Below are 10,754 nucleotides of genomic sequence, written 5' to 3' on the forward strand. Positions count from 1 at the left end.
ATCCCCTGACACCCGATATGGTGGCCGCTTTGGGTCAAGATCAGCCCTGCGACTGGGGTCTCGGATTGCTGGGAGTAGAGGGGAGGAAGGGAACGAGTCGGCTTGGAGCTCGAATGTCTGCGTCCCTGAGCGCTGGGCTAGGACCGCCTCCGTTTATGAAACCCGCCACGTAGCAGCTGCGGTCTCTTCGGGCTAATTCAGCAAGCGCAGTCTGCGGAGCTCTAGGCCGGGGTTTGGAGGTGTGTGGAGGAAAATTCAGAGGGGACTTCGATGCAGCCTCTGCGGGGATCTCTCAGGAAATGGGGGAGACACATTTAGTTACCTCAGCCCTTGGCGACCCAACTCAAAACAACGTGAGCTGGATGTGGTCTGGAGGAATCCTGAGACAGTCTGGAGGAGGGGGATTGAGTGTGTGTGTGTGTGTGAGAGAGAGAGAGAGTGAGAGAGACACGGAGGGCGAGACAGAGAGACACGGAGGGAGAGACAGAGAGAGAGAGGCAGAGATTTTCCGGAGGAGGCCTCCCCTGCTCTTACTGCCTCATCTGCTACCAGCCTGCGTCTGCGCCCTCATACTTTGGCCTAGATCCCATTGCCTCTCTCTCTTTTTAAAATTTTTATTGCAGTACAGTTGATTTACAATGTTATGTTGTTCGTTTCTGCTGTACAGCAAAGTGACTCAGTTGTACATACATACATATCCAGTCTTTTTTAGATTCTTTTCCCATATAGGTCATTACAGGGTATTGAGAAGCATTTCTTGTGCTCTACAGTAGGTCCTTATTAGTTATCTATCATCCCTTGTCTATGGGTGTAGCTTTAGTAATTCTCCCCCCCACCCCCCCGTCATTTTGTTTTCCCTCTTTCCAGGATTCTTTCTTTCTTTTTCTTTTTTTTTATAAATTTATTTATTTATTTTTGGCTGCGTTGGGTCTTTGTTGCTGTGCACGGGCTTTCTCTAGTTGTGGCAAGCAGGAGCTACTCTTCATTGTGGTGCTCAGCCTTCTCACCGCGGTGGCTTCTCTTGTTGCGGAGCATGGGCTCTAGGTGCGTGGGCTTCCGTAGTTGTGGCTCGCGGGCTCTAGCGCACAGGCTCAGTAGTTGTGGCGCACAGGCTTAGTTGCTCCATGGCATGTGGGATCTTCCCGGACCAGGTCTTGAACCCATGTCCCCTGTATTGGCAGGTGGATCCTTAACCACTGTGTCACCAGGGAAGCCTGGTGATTTCAGGATTATTTCTGTCATCATGCATGCTATTATTTCTCTCATCTTAATAGCAAGCAAACAAAAACTAACCCTCTCTTAATCTGTCACTATTTCCCTACGCCCCTTTACAGCAAAACTCCTGAAAGAATTCCCTATACTCACTGTCTCCGTTCTTTCTTGACCTCACTTCACTGAGGTTTTTGCCTCCCCACGGTCCTTTGAATCACTTTTGGTAGGGTTCCAAGAGCAATGGCCAATTTGCAATTCTTTTTTTTTCTTTCTGGCTGCAGTGCCCGGCTTGTGGGGATCTTAGTTCCCCAAGCAGAGACTGAACTCAGGCCCTCGCAGTGAGAACTTGGAGTCTTAACCACTGGACCGCTAGGGAATTCCCTGCAGTTCTTATCTTACGTGAACCATCAGTATCTTATTTAACACAATTGATCACTTTCCTTCTCCTTCACACATTTTCTTCACATGGCTTCCAGGACATCTTGTTCTTCTGACTTTCCTCCTACCTCACTGGCATCTCCTTCTCAGTGTTCTTTGCTGTTTTCTTTTCACACACACTTCTTGTCGCTGGAATGTCCTAGGGCTCAGCCCTTGACCCTCTCCTTTTCAATGTCTGTAATCATTCCCCAGATGAGGTATCATGATTTTAAATGCCATCTATACACTGGAAACTCTCAAATTTTCTCTCCAACCCACACACCTTCTCTGAACCCCAGGATCATTATCTCTATTTGGTTGTATAATAGACATATTAAACTTAACATGTCCCTAAATTCCTGATGTATCCACCTCAACTTCTTGCAAACTTCCCCAAAGCTGTAAATGGCAACCCTATCCCTCCAGTTGCTCAAACCAAAAACCTGGGAGACAATTCGATTCCGCACTTTTTTCATACTCCAAAGCTAATTCCTTGGCAAATCTAGTTGATGCTACCTTTAAAACAAAACCAGAATCCCGTCGCTTTTCACCACCTCCACTGCTACTATGCAGGTCCAAGCCACCATCATCTCTCACGTGGGTAACTGGTATCTCTGCATTCCCACTCGTGCCTTCGTTAGTGTAATCTTTTTTTTAAAATTTATTTATTTATCTATTTTTGGCTGTGTTAGATCTCCATTGCTGTGCGTGGGCTTTCTCTAGTTGTGGCGAGCGGGGGCTACTGTTCATTGTGGTGCGCGGGCTTCTCATTGCGGCGGCTTCTCTTGTTGTGGAGCATGGCCTCTAGGCACGCAGGCTTCAGTAGTTGCAGCACGCGAGCTCAGTAGTTGTGGTGCATGGGCTTAGTTGCTCCATGGCATGTGGGATCTTCCCGGAATGGGGATCGAAACTTTGTCCCCTGCACTGGCAGGTGGATTCTTAACTACTGTGCCACCAGGGAAGCACCCCATTAGTCTAGTCTTAATTCATCCTGAAAGTAATCTTTTAAAAAGCATAAGACAGTGGGAATGTGAAATGGTGCTGCTGCTGTGGAAAACAGTATGGTGATTCCTCAAAAAATTAAACACAGAACTACCATATGACCAGAAATTCCACTTCCAGGTACATACCCAAAAGAATTGAAAGCAGAAACTCAAACAGGTATTTGTACACCCATGTTCATAGCTGCATTGTTCACAATAGCCAAGAAGTGGAAGCAACCCAAGTGTTTGTTGACAGATGAATGGATAAACAAATGTGGTATATACATATGTTGGAATATTATTTAACCTTAAAAAGGAAGGAAGTTCTGACACATGCTACATGTAAGAACCATGAAGACATTATACCAAGTAAAATAAGCCAGTCAAAAAGGACAAATATTGTAATATTCTACTTATATGAGATGCCTAAAATAGTCAAATTCATAGAGACAGATAACAGAACGGTGGTTACCAGGGGTTGGGGGGAGATGGGAATGGGGAGTTATTGTTTAATGGATTCAGAGTTTGAGTTTGGGAAGGTGAAAATTTTCTAGAGATGGATGGTGGTGATGGCTGCACAGCAACGTGAATGTACTTAATGCCACTGAACTGTACCCTTAAAAATAGTTAAAGTGGTAAATTTTATGTTGTATATATTTCACCACGATAAAAAATATATATGTAAATCAGATCACAATCTTCCTCTGCTCAGAATTCTCCAGTGTCTTCTTATTTCACTCAGAGGAAAAGCCACTAAAGCCTCACAGTTTCCTTTAAGACCCTACATAGTTGATCTGACCTTGACCTACAAGGCCTCTCATTCCCTCTGCTCCAGCCATACTGGCCACTTTGATGTTCCTTGAAAATTCCCAGCACTTTCCTGACTCAGGGCCTTTGAGTTTGCTGTTCCCTCTGCTTAGAATGCTCTTCCCCCAGACATTCATGTGCTTCAAATCTTCACCTCCTTCAAGTCTTGATTCAAATATCATCTTCTTATCCACCCTGACCACATTATTTAAAATTGCAGCTTGTACCCACAGTATTCCCATTCCTCTCCACTGCTTAATTTTTTTCTCCACACCATTTATCACCATGTGATGTACTACAGTTTTTACTTTTTAAAAAATTGTCTGCCCCACTATAACTAGAAATATGACCTCTGTGAAGGCAGGGATTTTTATTTATCTTGTTTACCTGTCTACCCCTAGCACCTAGAACAGTACCTGGAATAGAATATTTGTTGAGCAAGTGAAGTAATAAATGTAAGGAGAGTAAGGACAAAGACAAGTCTAATTGGGAGTGAGCTGGAGTGGCTAAAATGAAAAGGGAAAAGAGAAGATGGAGGTGAGGCTGTAAAGGTCATTAACATCTAGATTCCTGAGAACCTTGGATGAAGAACTAAAAATTCAAACTTAATCCATGGACAGAGGAGAGTCACCAGAGGTTTTTGAATAAGGAAGTGACTTGTGCTGTGAAGGTGATGTGACCTAGTGACCACGCACTAATGGTGCCATTTATTAATCAGGTGATCATTTTACACAGTGTACCTTGTGTAATCTTCCCAATAGTCCTATGCGGTAGGAAATATTTCTGATCTCCGTTTGTCATGGAAGAAGCTGAGATTCAGAGAGATTCAGAGATTCAGAGAGATGGAGTGAATGACTTTTTCCAAGGTCACACAGCTGGGAAATGGCAGAACTCTGATTTGAATCCAAGGCTTTCTGATAAACTCAAGTTTCTGCACATAGCGTATGCCTTAACTTTGTCCAGTCTCGTGTCCTGTCTCCCCACCCAGCCACAAGCTGCAGACAGACAAGGACTGCATCCTCTCCTTCTCTCTACTCACTTTGCCTCCTTCCCTCACCTCCAGACCTAGCACAGTGCTTGCCCATGAGGTCCTCAGTGTGTGTGGACTGAGTAGGACTCTCGTTGGGTCTCTTTGGTCTTCCCCATCTGTTCATCCCTGCACCTTGACCCTTGGCTCCCTTCAATGGCATCAAGCAGATCTGGATTCAAATCCCAGCTCAGCCACTTCCCAGCAATGTGGCCTTGGGCAAGTTAACTTCCCCTGGCTTTAGTGTCTTCATCATTAAAATGGGGATACACTCCTGGTTGTTGTGAGAATTAAGTAAAATAAGTAAAACACAGGGAATTCCCTGGCAGTCCAGTGGTTAGGACTCCATGCTCTCATTGCTGTAGGGCCCGGGTTCAATCCCTGGTCCAGGAACTAAGTTCCCACAAGTCACGTAGTTCTGCCAAAAAGAAACAAAAAAGTAAAACACCCAACATATCTTATGGCATAAAGTCCTTAATGTGGTAATTATTATTGTCTTAGCCTTACCCCTGTCCTAGGCACTGGTATAGGATTTATAAGCATCTGTTGAATTAAATGTTATGTTGAAAAATCACTGCATTGGGAGTCAGCAGAGGTAGATTTTAATCCTGGGTTATGGGCATTGGTCATTTTTTCTCTCTTGCACTGTTTTTTCACCATCCTTAGGACCTCCAAGTTCTCTTCTATCTCTAAGGTGAAGTATGAATGCATCATTTTATACCGTCCCTGACCCTCAAACCCTCCTTTGACCCACATCTCCTCTCCTGCATTGTTGGATCCCTCCTGGCCAACAATTCTTTTCCCTGGATCCTTCTAGCTTTGGCTCCCAGGGAACACTAACACCCAGCTGCCACCAGATGGTGCTATGGACTCATTCAAGTGAAGCTGGCGTCTAGTCTCCAGCCGGGCAGATGGGAGCGGTCCTAGAATGACCTGGTTCCCCTAGAGAGGCTGGGCTTCCTCAGTGGAAGGCAGCCAGGTCCGGGATGATCCTAGGAGGTGAAGTTTCCAAAGCCAGCCCTGGTTCTGCAGTGGAAATTCCAGCATAGAGTTGGCAGCAGGACAAACTACATAAATTGTGGGACCCAGTGCAAAATGAAAATGCCTAAGTTGCTGGTGGAAGCAGCACAGGAAATATCTAAAAGCCAGCAGAAGGGTTCTAGTTCAGCCTTCTAGAGCTGACTGTTAGAACTTTGGGAATTTTATGAGCTGGTTGTTGAACACAGCCATTACCAAAACGTAAATTATAAAAACTTACAATTAAATGAAATAAAAACAAAAGGTAATAAATACCCCAAACTCATATTTTTATACATTTCGCTATCATCTATGCTTTTGAAATAACTTACATTTTTTGTATCTATATGTAAGAAATACTATATAATGGTGTGTTACTTACTGTAATCTCTTCCCAACTCTGCATTAGATAATGTCACATTGGTAGTTCAAAATCAATGAAGGTGGGAGTGTTTACATCATCAAATCTACAAACGCGACAAATCATGTCCCCCGCCCCCAAGCCAGTTGTTAAACTTTTCTCAGTACACCCCTGGTCCTCGTTGTACTCCTAACACGCTGTGTTGTATTATCTTGGGCAGAGCCCTGTTCCTTCCAGCCTCTGATAAGTCTATGCATCACTTTATAATTTACAAAAGGGGGGCATCCTTTCTGTGAGGGGTACTGTTGTCTCATGTAACTCTTACAGCAATTCAGGAGGTAGATTATTGTGGTCCAAAGAGCAAAGGATATTTCTGCAGAAGAGCTGATGACTTTGGCTCCCAGGGTGGCTGTCACCAAGGCTCCCAGAAGGTGGCGCTGTGGACTGACTTCAGGGAAGTTTTTTTTTGTTGTTTTTTGGGTTTTTTTTGCGGTACACGGGCCTCTCTCTGCTGCGGCCCCTCCCGTTGCGGAGCACAGGCTCCGGACGCGCAGGCTCAGCGGCCATGGCTCACGGGCCCAGCCGCTCCGCGGCATGTGGGATCTTCCCGGACCGGGGCACGAACCCGCGTCCCCTGCATCGGCAGGCGGACTCTCAACCACTGCGCCACCAGGGAAGCCCCCACATTACCTTTCTGTGCCTCTTTTTTTGCGTTGGAAAATGAGAACAACACAACAACAATAATAATAATATATTTCCAGCTGCTTCCAAGCACTGTGCTTGGAACCCATGCGTCATAAGCTTGCTCCATGGCTGTATCTGAGAGCGGGTAGAGGAAAGAGCTAGCCCGCTCTGCTTCTGTAGGACCTAGCAGTGGGAGGTGAGAACTAGCATTTCCTTCCTACTGTGACAACAGACAGTGAGGGTTTTTCCCAAAAGGGAGACTGCGGTTGGATGCTGAAGGAGTACAGGAAATGTCAGCCCAAAATATGTTGCCTTGGTATATTGATTATTTTGCACTGAAGGCACTTGAAAATCAGCAAATTCAGGGAGAGGCTTTCTCTGAACCTCCCTCATCTGCTTGGAGACAAATCCTCCAAAAGGAACTCAGTTATCATAAATCCCCTCCCCTGGAGTTTCATTAACCAGGGAAGATAAACTTTTATCATAGGGAGACTAGAAGTTGACCCCACGCTCAGACAAACTGTCATAAACTGTCATATCTACCATATATTCTTCTAAGGGCCCATTCATCTTTCCCCCAAAAAATCATTTACTCTCTCCCCTAAGTTCCTTACTTCTTCCCTCCCTTTTTCCTATTAAGGCAGTGTATAATCTTTCAAATCTCACCACTTTTTTTGGTATTTACTTTTTTTTTCCTGCGATGTCCTATGCCCTATGCACATAATATTAAAAAGGAATAAATTTGTATACGTTTTCTCCTGTTAATCTGCCTGTTACCAGTTTATTTCATAGGCCCAGCTATGGAACCTGGGAAGTAGAGGGAAAGTCTTTCCTTCCCTGCAATGTGGATGGCCCAAACATTAATTATGTACCCCATTTGTTGCCAAACATATATACCCTGTGTCCCAAACTTAGACTTGCTTCCCAATGAGTAGAAAGTGGCTATCACTCCTGTAATTAAAAATACCCTTAACCCCCCAGGAAAGGCACCCCAATGCCTTGATGTTCCCCCTGTAGCTTTCTCTGAATCCCTTCTCAAAAAGCTGTAATCTATGACTGAATGGTGAAGATAGTCTCCATATACAACCACAAAGAGACAATAGTAGGGAAAGGAGAGAAGAAAGAGAAGAAAATGTATTTAAAATATGTTAAATATATACATGGAAGGAAGTTCAAGTAGAGGCTGTAATCTTCACCTCCTTGAATTATTCTAAAGCTGATCTTATATTTATGACTTTCCTTCCTCACTATCCCAGATTCCTTCTGCCTTCGGTCAGCAATGATGGTCAAGTTCTTTTTCCATGGAAGAGCCAGATCCTCTTGTACAGAATTGCTGTAGTCTTGCAGTAACTTTGATCACAGGATTTGTAGTAGGACTATGATCCTTAGTGAATACAGGTGAGTCTATCCCTAGGCCTCCCACGCCCATTGTGTGGTGACAACTTATTTCTCCTTGATAGCCAAAGTTTTGAACCCCAGAAAATACCTTGATTTCTTTTTTTGCTTATCTTTCAGCAGCATGAGGTACTCAAAATGGTTGAGTGGCAGTTTCAACTTCCAGTATGGCGGAAAAACTGCATCACTTGGTGGAGGCATTCCCCCCTTGGACACTAGAGGCTTTTAACATACCTCCCCTCCCTGCAGTCATGGGGTCAAGAAGCAGGTTATTTATTTATTTATTTGTTTATTTATTTGGTTGCGCCAGGTCCCCTTTTTTTTCTTTTTCTTTTTGGCTGCGTTGGGTCATCATCGCTGTGTGTGGGCTTTCTCTAGTTGCGGCGAGTGGGGGCTACTCCTCATTGCGGTGTGTGGACTTCTCATTGCAGTGACTTCTCTTGTTGTAGAGCACGGGCTCTAGGTGCGTGGCCTTCAGTAGTTGTGGTGCATGGGCTCAGTAGTTGTGGTGCGTGGGCTCAGTAGTTGTGGTGCATGGGCTTAGTTGCTCTGTGGCATGTGGGATCTTCCCAGACCAGGACTTGAACCCATGTCCCCTGTGCGCCAGTCTTAGTTGCAGCAGGCGGGCTCCTTAGTTGTGGCTCTCGGGGTCCTTAGTTGTGGCTCACTGGCTCCTTAGTTGTGGCACGTGGGGTCCTAAGTTGCAGCAGGTGGACTCCATGGTTGCGGCTCGAGGGCTCCTTTAGTTGCAGCTTGCCAGCTCCTTAGCTGCAGCACGTGGGCTCCTTAGTTGGGGCAGGAAGGCTTCTTAGTTGCGGCTCACTGGCTCCTTAGTTGCAGCAGGCGGGCTCCTTAGTTATGGCTTGCTGGCTCCTTAGTTGCGGCATGCAGCCTTCTTTGTTGTGGCATGCGAACTCTTAGCTGTGGCATGCATGTGGGATCTAGTTCCCTGACCAGGGATCAAACCCGGGCCCCCCGCATTGGGAGTATGGAGTCTTAACCACTGTGCCACCAGGGAAGTCCCCAAGAAGCAGATAATTTTTGAGTGAGTAAAAAAAATTGCATTGTTAGAGGAAGCCACCCCTACATTCAGCCCCTTGGTTCTTGAACTCTGTGTCTGGCTAAAGGAGAAACAGTTCAGAGCATTACTGCATCTTGCAGATGGCTCTCTATCTCCCAAAATGTTGTCTAACAGCTGGTACTTTATCCGGACCTTCAATATGCCTTTCTGTCATTCTAGAAGGCTGACTAATGGAGCACATGGTAAGACCAGTGATTCCTATGGATGTCAACTCACTGTCTCATTTCTTTTCTTATGAAGTGAGTTCCTTGGTCAGAAACAATATTGTGTGGGATACTAAGACTGTGTACTTAGTCCACAGGTGGAGGTTCTGGCAGAGGCATATGAGGCAAGGAAAGCAAATCCAAATCCAGAATAAGTGCCTCTTCTAGTGAGACAAATTCCTGCCTCCATCATGGGGGTCCTATATAATCAATCTGCCCAAGTAGCTGGCTGGTTCCCTTAAGGCGTGACACCAAATCAAGAGTCCAGGGCTGTTAGCTGCTTTGGACAAACTGGGTATCAGTCCTGGTGGTTGCCCTATTGGCCTTGGTAAGGGGATATCCCTGTCCTTGAGCCCATGCCTTATCTTCACCCTTGTCATCATGGTCCTTTGTCCATGAACCCATTGAACAAGAGCTGGACTAGCTGGGGGAAAAGGCCATCAAGTTAACATCCACAGAGCATGTTATTTGCTGGTTATTAAAAGCTTCTCCCCAGTGGAGGCCCAAGGTGAGCATTCATATGGCATATCTGCTGTCTTATGATCTAGGGTCATTCTAGAAATCCATCTTTTGCAAACCTCTTTCTCATGAACTTCCAGTCTTTATGACTGAGCTGCTCACATCATTAGTCACTGTCCATGACCTGTACAGACCCTGACCTCAAGCCTTCTCTCCTTCTAGGCAAAGTGGACAATGAGCTGTACTGCTTACAGTTTTACCTGCTGAGGGATTTCCTTCTTCACTAGTCTTTGGGGCCACATAACCATTTCTATAAAACCATTTCTTGCTCTTTCAGAGTCTGCCATCGGAAAACCAAGCTCTAATAGTTTTTCCTTTACAGGGAGCCTTGGTGCAATCATCCCATAGCTGTGAACATAATGGCCTGGGCCTATTCCAGCAGGTCTGTCCTTGTGCCTCTGTCCCCAATTTTTGTTCCCAAGCCTCTCATCTTGTTTCCTTCAGTAGCCACTTCCCGGGATTCAGTGTCGATCCTGATTTCAGGCCATCTCTCCTTCGAGGCAAAGTGGAAAACCATATGCCCCGCTCCACGTTCTGCCACCAGGACGATTTCCTTCTTCTGCTCTCCTTCAGGGTCATCTTGAGCGGGGTGCTCAAGCCACAGCAGTCTCCATTTCTGGCTGGTACCTGCACATTGTACAGAGCCATGCGTAAAGCAGTTCTACATTTTTTCCTTCCCAATCACCTGGGTCGAACTAGTCGTAACAGTGTTGCAGGAATGGACACACTGGGAGTGAGGACGACCTGCTTATTGCCTCTTCAGGGCTGTTTGGGCCAGGTTTTACATGGACCATTTCCCCTTGAGAACTGCGGGCATAGGGGTCAGAAAACATCCAGTCCGTGATGGGAAGCTCAGATTACAAGGTCATCTGGAGCCCTTTGGTCAGGTGTACAATCTATCAGAGCCCATTAAAACTCCAGGAGTTAGTTCACAAGAGAAAAATACTCTCTTATGAATAAAGCATGGCTTTACCCCTAAACATTAAGGGCCTGTCTACAGAGATCCCTCTATCAGTGTTTGCAATAGGCTTCATAGAGCATTCTAATT

This window comes from Neophocaena asiaeorientalis, unplaced genomic scaffold, assembly GCF_003031525.2.
Source record: "Neophocaena asiaeorientalis asiaeorientalis breed wild unplaced genomic scaffold, Neophocaena_asiaeorientalis_V1.1 scaffold1580, whole genome shotgun sequence".
In the NCBI taxonomy this organism is placed as follows: Eukaryota; Metazoa; Chordata; class Mammalia; order Artiodactyla; family Phocoenidae; genus Neophocaena; species Neophocaena asiaeorientalis.